Source organism: Phyllostomus hastatus, unplaced genomic scaffold, assembly GCF_019186645.2.
Source record: "Phyllostomus hastatus isolate PE091 unplaced genomic scaffold, TTU_PhHast_1.1 phas_scaffold_555, whole genome shotgun sequence".
Classification (NCBI taxonomy): Eukaryota; Metazoa; Chordata; class Mammalia; order Chiroptera; family Phyllostomidae; genus Phyllostomus; species Phyllostomus hastatus.
In genome coordinates this window covers 13184128-13196386 of record NW_025334036.1, presented here as the reverse complement: position 1 = coordinate 13196386, position 12259 = coordinate 13184128, and positions in this window count along the sequence as shown.

The following is a 12259-nucleotide window of genomic DNA, read 5'->3' as shown; positions in this document are numbered from 1 at the left end:
TAACGAGAACATTCTGCAGAGCTGAGAAACAGCAGGGAAGCAGAGGTCAAGGGTCATCATCTCCTTGACTCACTGAGTATCCTGTACACTCAGGCACTTTATTTATCATGAAGGATGTCTGGTCTTTTTTAAATAAAGTGGTGCCCCAATTAAGACCCTCTTTGCATCACCGGACTTCCTCCGTAACGATTTATGAAAACTCATCTGTAAAGCAATCTGTGCATTATGGTTCCAGTATCTGATTTTAAAAGCAATATCTCCAGCCCTGGCCGGGTGCTCAGTTGGTTGGAGCATCAGCCCATACACCAACAGGTTGAGGGATCCATCCCCAGTTGGAGCGGGAATGGCAACCGATTAAGGTTTCTCTCTCACATTGATGTTTCTCTCCCTTTCTCTCCCTTCCTCTCTCTCTCTCTCTCTCTCTCTCTCTCTAAAGTCAAGAAGCATATCCTCAGGTGAAGATTTTTAACAAACAAGGTTTTCAGAGATTCCAAGCCTTTGCGTGTTCCAGCCCATGTTGGTTTTCATTCAGGGCAGCGCCTGGTGGCAGCTGGTGGCCCCTACCAGCCTGCCAGGGCTTGTCATTGACAATGCAGACATTTGCAATGTCTTTTCCGCTTTTCGCCACAGCTTTGGTCTGACGGCCACAGGAGCCTGGTGGAGGAGATATTAAGGGGCCCCTCTCAACGATGGGGTGGGGAGGCCCCAGGACCGCGGTCACGGGCTGTCCTGTTTCCTGTCACTGCTGTGATGCTGTGTCTGCATACAGAGGTCTCAGAGGTGGCTGTCCTCTCTCCAGCGCGGCTGCGAGAGAAACATCTCCACACCTTGCTGCCCAAACGCCACCCTTGACCCCAAAGGCCACCCTTGACCAAAGAGCAAAGTCTGGTCATTAAAACCTTCTGACCTTGTGTCAAAAGATCCACCAGGCCTTCAGGGAAACGGATTTTTTTAAACATGGAAAAAAGGATTGGAGATTGTAGCCATCAGAAAGCTCAGCCAGTGGAGTGTGACACTGGGAGGCCTTCGCCCCTCCTCCCCGCACAGCTCAACAGATTTCAGGGGGCAGTTGTGTTGAATAACGTGCCCCCACCCTGCCCAGCCACAACCAGGAAAAGGGTGCCCTGAGTCAGGGGGTGCACGCGGGAAGGAGAGGGGTTTGGGAGTGGGGGCCGCGTCGAGGAAACCGCTAGGCTCGAGAAGCTGGGAGCAAAGCCGGCAGTTGCCACTTTGTTTATCCCACACGGGGTTTCAAACATGATCTGAACATACAATAAAAATTCAAGATGTGCGGGCTGCCTGCCTGGCTGTGACCCCTGTCGCCCCTGGGATCCACAGACCACCAGGGTCTGCTGGCGGGTGTCCCCTTCCCCGCTCCTTGCTCCGCACGTGTCCTTCCCACAGCTAGCTGCAGGCCAGGCCCCAGGGGACAGCCCTTCGGGGGAGGGTGTGCGCAAGGCCAGGCCCCCGCTAGACCCTCCGGAAGGCTCTCAAGGTCAAGTGAAGGAGAACGTCGGGTAGTCACGCTTCCAAGATGCAGACACATGCCAATAAGGTGATGAAAGAGAAAGAAAGAAAAGAAATAAAGAAAAAGAAAGGGAGAGAGAGAGAGAGAGAGAGAGAGAGAGAGAGAGAGAGAGAGAGAAAGAAAGAAAGAAAAAAGAAAGAAAGAAAGAAAGAAAGAAAGAAAGAAAGAAGGAAAGAAGGAAAGAAGGAAAGAAGGAAAGAAGGAAAGAAGGAAAGAAGGAAAGAAGGAAAGGAAGAAAGGAAGAAAGGAAGGAAGAAAATCAGTCCTGGGTGGCTCGGCAGCTCGGAGCATTATCCCGAACACCGAAAGGTCAGGGTACCTACCTAGGTTTCGGGTTCCACCCTCTCCAGGCGTTTCTCTCCTTTCCTCTCTCTCTCTAAAACCAATGAAAAATGACCCCCTCAGGCGAGGAAGTAAATAAATACATACATAAATATGGAAATAAAAGCTATAACAGCAAGGCACTGTAGACAGTTATAAGTGACACAGAATCAGCCCAAGAGCAATTACTAAAAAAGGGGAATAATTAAGAGGCCAGTAGTAACAGAATCCCCAGCCTGTGCACTTTGGACCGTCTTAGCAGCCAGAGCCCCGCCCCCGCCCCCTCCCCCTCCCCAGAAAACTTTCTAGTGTGAGAATAAGCTTGGCCACGCCCTCCTGGCTCTGTGACGTCATGAGTCTCGATGTCCAGACCAAGTTTAGGGTGGAGGCCCACCTGTCCGTCCCTACAGGGTGACCTCCAACACCCATGAAAAAAATTAAGTACTGAAAATGAAGACAAAATAGTGATATTTGATACCAAAAAAAATTGGAGAGAGTTGTTACCGCGTGCGTATTCCTCTACAGGAAATACTAAAGAGTATTCTTCACACGAAAGGAAACGCCCCCAGAGAGATGAGCAGATTGAAAAAGGAATGAAAAGCAATAAATATTTGAGTAAATTTAAGTGCATATTGACTATCGAAAATAACGAGAGCCTATAGAATTTAAGTGTAGATCTTAATATTTTATGTACAAACATACATATAAGCACATAGAATTTAAAATTACCTATGCAGTGTGTTCAGAAAAAAATGGTATTAAAGGGTTGTAATGTTTTTGCATTCTTTGAAGTGAAAGAAAATTATCAATTAATTATTGATTGATGTCATACATAAAACTTAAGAAAACAGAAAATGAAGATAAAAACACTCTAAAAGGAGGCAAGAAAGCAAAAATAATAAATTTATAAGAACCAGAAAAATACTACACAAGTAATAAACTGGCAGATCTAAAAGCAAATGTGTTTTTAAAGTAACCAGATACTCCCATCAAATATCAAAGATTTTCAGACTAGAAAAGAAGAAAAAAACTATGTATTAATTGCAAGAGATTTTCTCTAAGATGTAAAAATACAGGAAGATTGGATGGAAAGACAGAGCACCTGAGATCTAATTTTATATGAGGAAGATTGATCAATTCTATGCTTAAAGGCAGCTTATAATATAGTTTTAAATGATTGAAGAAAATATTAACAGAATTACAAGAAGAATCACCAAATCTATAACAGTGAAGAGTCTAACAAGTCACTCTTATGGCTTGTTAAGTTGTGATTTAAACAATTACACCAGATACAGCCCTGGCTGGTGTGGCTCAGTAGATTGACCATGAGCCTGCAAACCAAAGGGTCCCTGGTTCGATTCCCAGTCAGGGCACATGCCTGGGTTGCCAGCCAGGTCCCCAGTGGGGGGTTTGAGAAAGGCAACCACACATCAATGTTTCCTTCCCTCTCTTTCTCTCTACTTTCTCCTCTCTCTAAAAATAAATAAATAAAATCTTTTTAAAAAGAGATAATTATAAAGATAATTACAATTTTAAAATGAAGACATCAAGAAGATATTACAAATAGCATAGGAGGGAATTACAGTACTATGGCCAATGCATTTGAAAACTTAGATGAAATGGATAAACAACAGAAAAATACAACCAACAGTAGAAAATGTGAAAGCTTGTAATTATTAGAGAAATTGAAACTGTAATTATAAATCTTCCAACAAAGAAAACTTCAGGTCCAGATGGTTTTACCCGTTAATTCTGTCACCAATTTAAGGAATAAAATCACCAACCTTGTTTCATGGACTAGAAAATAATAGATTAAGCACTCCACAACCTATTTTATATAAAGTTAGCATAACTTTGGTCAAGATCTGACAAGGGAAAAAAAAAAGAAAATTAGTAGAAAGGAAAATTATAGGTCCAACTCTCTTATGAATTTAGCTGCAAAAATTATAAACAAAACAAGAGCTGCCCTGGCCAGAGTGGCTCAGTTGGTTGGAGCATCATCCCACAGACCAAAAGGTTACAGGTTCGATCCCCATAGGGGCACAGACAGAAGGCAACCAGTAGATGTTTCTCTCTTGCATCAATGTATCTTTCTCTCTCTCTTTCTCTTCCTTCCCTTTCTCTCTCTTCCTCTCTAACAGCAGTGAAAAAAAAAAAAAGTCCTCGTATAAGGATTAAAAAAAATAATAGCAGAGAAAATCTGCCACTATATAAAAAAATAATCCCTCACCACCAACTTCATTAATTTCAAGAGTGCTAGATCAGTTTAAAACAAGTAATTGATTTAAAAATCAATCGTGCAGCTTTCGCATTTATATGATATGAATTTTACATTTACATGAACAGAATGAAAGGAAAGTTATATGATCGTTTCAATAAATGCAGCAAAACATATCATACAATCCAAAACCCGTGACTGTAAAATCTCTCGGCCATCTAGGAGTAGAGAGTAACTCCGTCACTCTGGAGGGAAAGTTGCTCGTTCACTTCGTTTGAGGTCCAGACGGGACAAGGCGAGTCCTCACCGCCTTTCAACCATGAGTGGAGTGTGCTGCCTGCATCATAGGTTGAAGGGAAGAAATGAACATTAGAAAGGTGAGAAAAGAGTAAATCAGACAGCCATCTCTATCTCCTTTGCAAGTTATGATATGTGTAGAAAATTCAAAGAAACATGCAAATAAATGACTGATTAACAAATGGCTGGTGTAGCTCAGTGGATTGAGTGCGGGTTGTGAACCAAAGGGTCATGGGTTCGATTCCCAGCCAGGGCACATGCCTGGGTTGCAGGCCAGGTCCTCCATGAAGGCCATGTGAGAGGCAACCACACATTGATGTTTCTCTCCCTCTCTTTCTCCCTCCCTCTCCCTCTCTCTAAAAATAAATAAAATAAAAAAGCAATTGAGTTCAACAAACTTGCCTATCTAAGGTGGAGAGACAAAAAAAAAAAACTACTAGAATTCAATACGTGACCAACATACCACTAAAACATAAAATATTATAACACGATGCAATTTATAGTGATCACAAATATCCTAAAACCTAGGAATAGATCGAGCAAGGAATGTGAAAGATCTCTACACAGAAAGTATGAAATATTGTTTAATAAAATTAGAAAAGATCTAACTAATGGAGGCATATGCCCCGAGAGTGGATTGGTGTACTCAATATTGTAAAGACATAAATTCTCCCCATATGGATCTATAAAGTCAATTTCACCCTAATCAAATATTCATAAGTTCTTGAGTGGAAGGGATTTGACAAAATTTGTATGGAAACTTAAAAACACACACACACACACACACACACAGCCAAGATTAGCCAAAACACTGTTAAAGAAGGACAAGTTAAAAAACGTAGTTCCATGAATATAAAAATATATATCCAGCCCTGGCTGGCGTAGCTCAGTGGATTGAGCTTGGGCTGCGAACCAAAGTGTCGCAGGTTCGATTCCCAGCCAGGGTACATGCCTGGGTTGCAGGCCACGGCCCCCAGCAACCGCACATTGATGTTTCCCTCTCTCTCTCTCTCTCTCCCCTCCCCCTCCCTTCCCTCTCTAAAAATAAATAAATCTAAAAAAAAGATTAAAAAAAACTTATAATAAGTGTACAGTAATTAAGACAGTATTGTTGACATAAGAATTATGAAGAGACAGATACTGAATTTTGGCACCAAAATAATAAAGCAAAACATGATTTTCAATAAATGTTCTAGGTCAACTAGACATCAATATGAAAAAAAAATTTTGATCTTAAGTGCTGCCTTGTACAGAGTCCCCCCCAATGTCTATGTTAAGATCCTAACCTTGGGTACCTCAGAATGGGCCTGTAGTTGGAGATGTGGTCTTTAAGAAGGTGATTAGGTGAAAACGAGGACCATAAGGTGGGTTCGAGTCCAACATCCTGCATCCTTGTAAAAGGAAGACATCTAGGCAGACACACTTAGAGAGAAGACTCTGGAAAGTCAGCAGGAGTGTGGCTATCTGTGAGCCAAGGAGGGAGGCCTCTGAAGAAACTAGCCTTCCCGGCACCTTGACCTTGGACTTCTAGAACTGTGAGACTAAACACGTCCATTGTCAAAGTTGCCCAGTGCTTTGTGACGGCTGCCCTAGCAAACTAACACACCCTAACCTACAGCACTCCCAGAAATTCATTTGGGGTGGACTGTAGATCTAAAAAACAAAACCATATTGCTTCTGGAGATATTAAGGATGATATCGTTCTGACACAGGGGTATTAAATGTCATTTGAAATCACCAAAAGCACTACACATAAAGGAAAACATTGATAAGATGGATTTTATTAAAATAAGGTATTGTTTTATTGTATAGTGTCTTGCTTCTTTCACTCAATAATATTAAGCTTGTGATGTTCACTCATGCTGTGTGTTCCTATATTTCATTCATTTTTGTTGCTGTATGATTTTCTTTCTTTAAAAAATATATATGGTATAAAGTATTTTTAGAGAGGGAAGGGAGGGAGAAAGAGAGGGAGAGAAACATCAATGTGTGGTTGCCTCTCGCATGCCCCCTACTGGGGATCTGGCCCACAACCCAGGCATGTGCCCTGACTGGGAATCGAACCAGAGACCCTTTGATTCATAGGCCAGCACTCAATTCACTGAGCTACACCAGCCAGGGCAACACTCAGGAATTCTTGCTCATAGCAAAGATATTATTCAAATTCTAGGCCTGGTTAAATTATCTGATGGTGAAGGATTTCGAGGGATTTGGAGAAACCAGTAAGATTGATTATTGTTTAAAGTCTCAGAAATTCTCATCACGTCACCAAACTTCTTAGAATGCCTGTCCTATGAGAGAGAGACTTCCACTTGCCACTGACCCTTTGGGACATTCCACGGATTTGACTCAATGAATTCACAGCCTTCCTATCTTCAGGCCAAGTTTCCACTTGAAAATGCTCTTGTAACTTAAGATCTCACTTAGCTTTAAAAGAGTTCCTAAAAATAACTTCACACATTTATTATAGACTTCCTTTTCAAGAAAGTGTTAAAAACTCATTCTAAGAGAACCTTTAACAATTCCTTACCATTTCCTCAATCTTAAAAGAACTTAAATATAAATTACAAGTATAATACCCATAATTCTTTTTTTTAAAGATTTTATTTATTTTATTTATTTCTAGAGAGAGAGGAAGGGAGGGAGAAAGAGAAGGAGAGAAACATCAATGTGTGGTTGCCTCTTGAGCTCCCCCTACTGGGGACCTGGCCCAAAATGCAGGCATGTGCCCTGACTGGGAATCAAACTGGCAACCCTTTGATTCACAGTCCAGCGCTCAGTCCACTGAGGCACACCAGCCAGGGCAATACCCATAATTCTTTTTTTAGGAGAAATCATATCATGATATTTATCTACTTGAAATAGACCATTTTTATGCTCTAGTTAATATGGGTTTCCTCAGTAGTACTGCTTTTTCTTCATTCTCTTAGTTCAACAGCAGCAACTAAGCATGGACGAACATTTACTACTGCAGGTACACTTGAGGTTAAAGTTCCATCTTCAGCCACATGCACTTTGCTTTTGCATTGTGTTATGTGACATGCACATCCACAGAGTGCGTGGATGTTTGACTCGAAGTCATGGAGGCTGCCTGGCCTCGTGCGTGGTCTTGACGCCACTAACCTCATTCATGAAACAATGAATATCATAGATTCCAATGAATATGGGAGATGCACGTGCGTATCTAGAAAACAGCCCTTTTGTTTTCTAATGATAAAATCCAGCTAATTGGTATCCCAGGGGCCAGCCACAAGCCCAATCAGCGAAGTGAAATCAATTAATGTTTTCTCTGAAGCAGATGAGATCCCTCAGAGACTTGGGGAAGTCCTGCCCTTCAGGGCATGGAGCAAATACTTGCTTGTAGAAATCTGGAAAAAGATTTTGCAAGCCTTTCCTCACTGACCTGGTGGGAACTCCCATTCACGTTTGTATACTTGGGAGTGCCTGGGCATGTAGAAAATTCCACCTGCTTCCCAGCAAACATCCCCAGGGACACTTCTCTGGCCAAGATCAGTCCCCAGCCACCTTTCCTTTCTCGCCACAAGGCATGATTTAACCTGCTTTTTTCTCTTCTCTGCACTTGCCACTCCTCATTCTGTGTCTGGGGGTGGTTCCCTCCTCAAAGACTGGGTCTCCACTGGGGTATAATCTTCCTGTTCCTGCTTTCTTTTCCTCCAAAAACAAGTGCATTTTTATTTTTATTGACTTTCAAAGGGAAGAAAACATCAACTTGTTGTTCCATTCATTTATGTATTCATTGGTTGACTCTTGTATGTGCACTCACCGGGGATCGAACCCACAGCCTTGGTGTATCAGGATGATGCTCTAACAACTGAGCTACCCAGCCACGGCAAGCACATTGTCATTTGAACCATGGAATGCTAAGCCCCAAAGTGAATCAAGGAAATAAAAATAAAATCTGAAAATAAATTTTTGAAAAGTTAGAAAGGACCTCCAGAACCCTTCCAGCTTCCATCTCCAAACTATAGGTCACGAGAGTCCTGACTCTTTTCTGAGGCTGGAACTCAATTTCCTTTCTCCCCTGCTCCTCCTGCCCTATTTCCCTCCTAGGCCCTGATCTCCCTTTCTGCTGTGTTCCAACGGTGGGGCAAGAAACAAAGGCGAAGCATTAAAAGATGTTTGTTGTGATTATATCTTTAAAAAGGAGTTAAACCAGCCCTGGCTGGGTAGCTCAGTTGGTTAGAGCATTGTCCCGATATGCCAACGTTGCAGATTCAATTCCCGGTCAGGGCACATACAGGAAGCAACCAATGAGTGCATCAATAAATGGAGCAACAAACTGATGTTTCTCTCTCTCAAAGCAATGGAAAATGTCCTCAGGTGAGGATAAAAAGGAATTTTGAGAGAATTGCTTACCTCTCAAACATTATCTCCCCTCTGGCTTTTTGCTCTTCCCTTCTGGAGCTCATATTAAATGTATGTTAAAAATGAACAAATATATCATTCATATTCTGTTGCATACATTCTATCTTGTTTCTCTGAGCTGTGTACTTTAAATGTTTCTTTCATTCAGTAATTCTTAAGCTGTGTCTGACATGCTGTTTCATACACTGAGTATTAATTCCCTATTTATAGAAGCTCTCTTAGCTTAAAATCTACCAATCTGTTCATAGTATTTTGTTCTTTTATGCTTTTCAACTTCATCTTGTATGGCTTTATTCACTTTAAGAATATTGTATAGCCCTGGCTGGTGTGGCTCCATGGACTGAGCACAGGCCTGTGAACCAAAGGGGTTGACAGTTCGATTCCCAGTCAGGGCACATGCCTGGGTTGTGGGCCAGGTCTCCAGTGGGGGGGCATGGGAGAGGCAACCACACATTGATGTTTCTCTCCCTTGCTTTAAAAAAGAAAACAAAAGAATATTGTGTAGTATTTAGTTGACGGTTTCATCACCTGACAGTTTTGAAAGTGTAATCGCACCGGTTTTTGCTTCCATTGAGCTTTCCTCGTGGTGAGTTACTTCCTCCGGTGCTTTATGATGACAGATTAAGAGTTCATCGTCATTGTGCTTTACCTACAGGAATCACGTGACAGTGTGTCCCTCCGAACACAGCCTGCTGTGTTTGCTCCCAAAATCCCACGAAAATGAGCCTTCAGACCATTTTGTATGGTAGTCTTGCCGCTTGGGAATTCCTGGGTGACGCCGGTGATATAAATTTGCAGCCCAAATCTATACCAGCTGCAGACAGAATGTTGTGAATTCTAAGACTGGCATTTTCTCCATTCGGAGCTGATAGGAATTCAGACAGGTTTCGTTGAGGGTGGAGGTCTCGTGTTTCGGATGTGCTGTGTGAACCTCAGTTTCACAGAAGCGCTTGCCCCGGGGGCTGAAGAAGTTCCTCCTCCCCGCACCGGGCTGAAGCGTGGAAACCAAAGCCGGGGATCTACAAACAGCAGCGACTTGGCCCAAGACTCTGTCACAGCTCACACGCCCTGTCTGTCATTTTCTCCTTCTTCTAAGTCCCCCGTAAAGTTCCCTCACGTTCTCACCTTTTCCTAAAAGAAAACCATGCCACGTAAAGGATGTTTGTTAGGCTTTTCTCAGCATCCTACATGTTGGGGAAGACACGGTTTTCCCAATATATATTTTGCATATTTCTCAGAAGAGGAACTCTTCGGTCTTTGCTATTATGGGCTTGTATTTGCTCTGCTTTTTTTTTTAACTAATAGGTTTTTAAATTTTTTAATTGATCTTCAAAGGGAGACATTGATCTGGGAGAGAAACATCAATCAGTTGCCTCCCGTACACACCCCAAGCTGGGATCGAACCCGCAACCTAGTCATATGCCCTGACTGGGAATCGAACCCATGACCCTTTAGTGCACAGGACAACTCTCCAACCACTTGAGCCACACTGGCCAGGGCCATACTTGCTTTGGAAGTAATCTAAAGCCGCAGTGTCCACGTGATCTCTTTAGAGTTAACAGGCCCAGAGCTAAATCCAATCTCTCACACTCTCTCCTTGGTTGTTCTTATCCTTCTGACCCCCAATTACCTCCGTCAAGAATCAAACTAATAAACCCTATCTTTATCCTCCAGTTCAGTTGCAGAGGAAAATATCTGAACCATCTACAGAAGTCAGGAATCCCGTGCAGAGAGCTGGATGCTTACACAGTGCTGGCAGAGCTCGAGAAGCTGGCTGTAGGCTGGGTGTCTGGGATCGACGCCCAGAACCGGAGATCTGGCCTTCAGCAGCGTGGTGCTGGCTGTGACGCCGGATCAGCAGGCTGCTGCCCCTGCAGGTCCACATAAGCAAAACACAAGCCCCCGTGGACACTTCAGCCGAGCCTGTGGACACCCACTGGTGACAAGCCCAGTCGCTGAGCCAGAAGGGCAACGCGCACACCACGTCTGCCCTCCGCATCTGTGTAGGGATGTCTGATCGGAATAATGCTACTAAGTCCCAGTCTCTGTAGGAGAGGATGCTGAAAGAGTCGATTCCTAGGTCCCCCCAGGCTGGGTGGGGAACCGTGAAATAATGTCTGTGAAGTGCGTGGCTCGGGGCCTGGCATGGGACAAACGCCTTCTTAGCTCCCAGGACCCCGAGTGCTTCAAGGCTGTTGCCCGGGAGTCAGAATTCATGCCATCTCCCAGGTTCCTCGGGCTGGAGCACCTGGGGCTTGGACACGTGCGGCTCACCCTCATGGGCGGGCATTCATTGCATCAAGACCCGATTGCTTTTCTGAAAATAGACTTCGGTGGTGATTCAGACGTGGAAAGGTTCTCCGGCGTGAAGTAGTCTTATTACTGGGCCAGTCAGGTGGGGATTCGGGCAGCAGCTCCAGCAAACACAGCATCAGCACTAAAGGCTGCCCCTGTGTGCAAATACGCAAAGCGTCACGGTTCCAGGTGGTGTGGCGCACAGCAATGCAGAGGACAGCAGCGTGTCACCTGCGTTACTAGGGCCCAGACCCCCAACACCACTGTGGTTGTCCACATCCAGGGCTGGAGTCATTTCTCTTTTCTGTTGGTATGAAATGTTGCTCCAGCTCCAGCTGATGTAGCTCAGTGGATTGAGCACCGGCCTGTGAACCAAAGCCTCGCCAGTTTGATTCCCAGTCAGGGCACATGCCTGGGATGCAGGCCAGGTCCCCCGTAGGGGGCACGTGAGAGGTGACCACACATTGATGTTTCTCTTTCTCCCTCTCTTCCTCTCTCTAAAGATAACTAAATAAAATCTTTTTAAAAAAAGGAAAAAATGTCACCTGAAATACTTCACTCCCCCAACCTATTGTTCAACCTATTGTTCATCCTGTACAATGTGAAATTCTGCACAAGAGGAAAATGAGCCTTCAACACTTCACTTGAAGGTATTTGATGCAAAAGAAATAAACTAAAATGATACATTTAAAATAGCATAAAATGAAACTTCCTCACGTACTCTTCTTCTGACATGGTGAAGTGCCTATTAGCAAATTATTGGAAAAAGTAGGCTAGTTAGACAATTATGCATATTATGAGATTGTACTCTGCCCTGTCTTGATGGAGGAGAATGTTAAGTGGACAGGAGGGACAAAGAGAAGAAGAGGCTTCTACACTGCGTGACTCAGTGTGGCCTTGCCGGTCTCAGCTGTTACCCACATCGACAGCCGTCCAATCACAGCTGTCACAGTGAGTGTCCTGGTTCAACATTTCCATGTCCCTCTCCCATAATTCCCACGGTGACTCCTGAGGCAGGTGTGGTCTGCTCACCCGACAATTTTCTTTTTAATCTCACCGGAGTGTATGTCCATTGATTTGAGAGAGAGAGAGAGACAGAGAGAGAAACACTGATATGGGAGAGAAGCTCTGATTGATTACTTCCTGTATATGCCCCGACTGGGGAGCAAACCTACAACCTAAATACGTGCCCTGACTGGGAATCGAACCCCAAC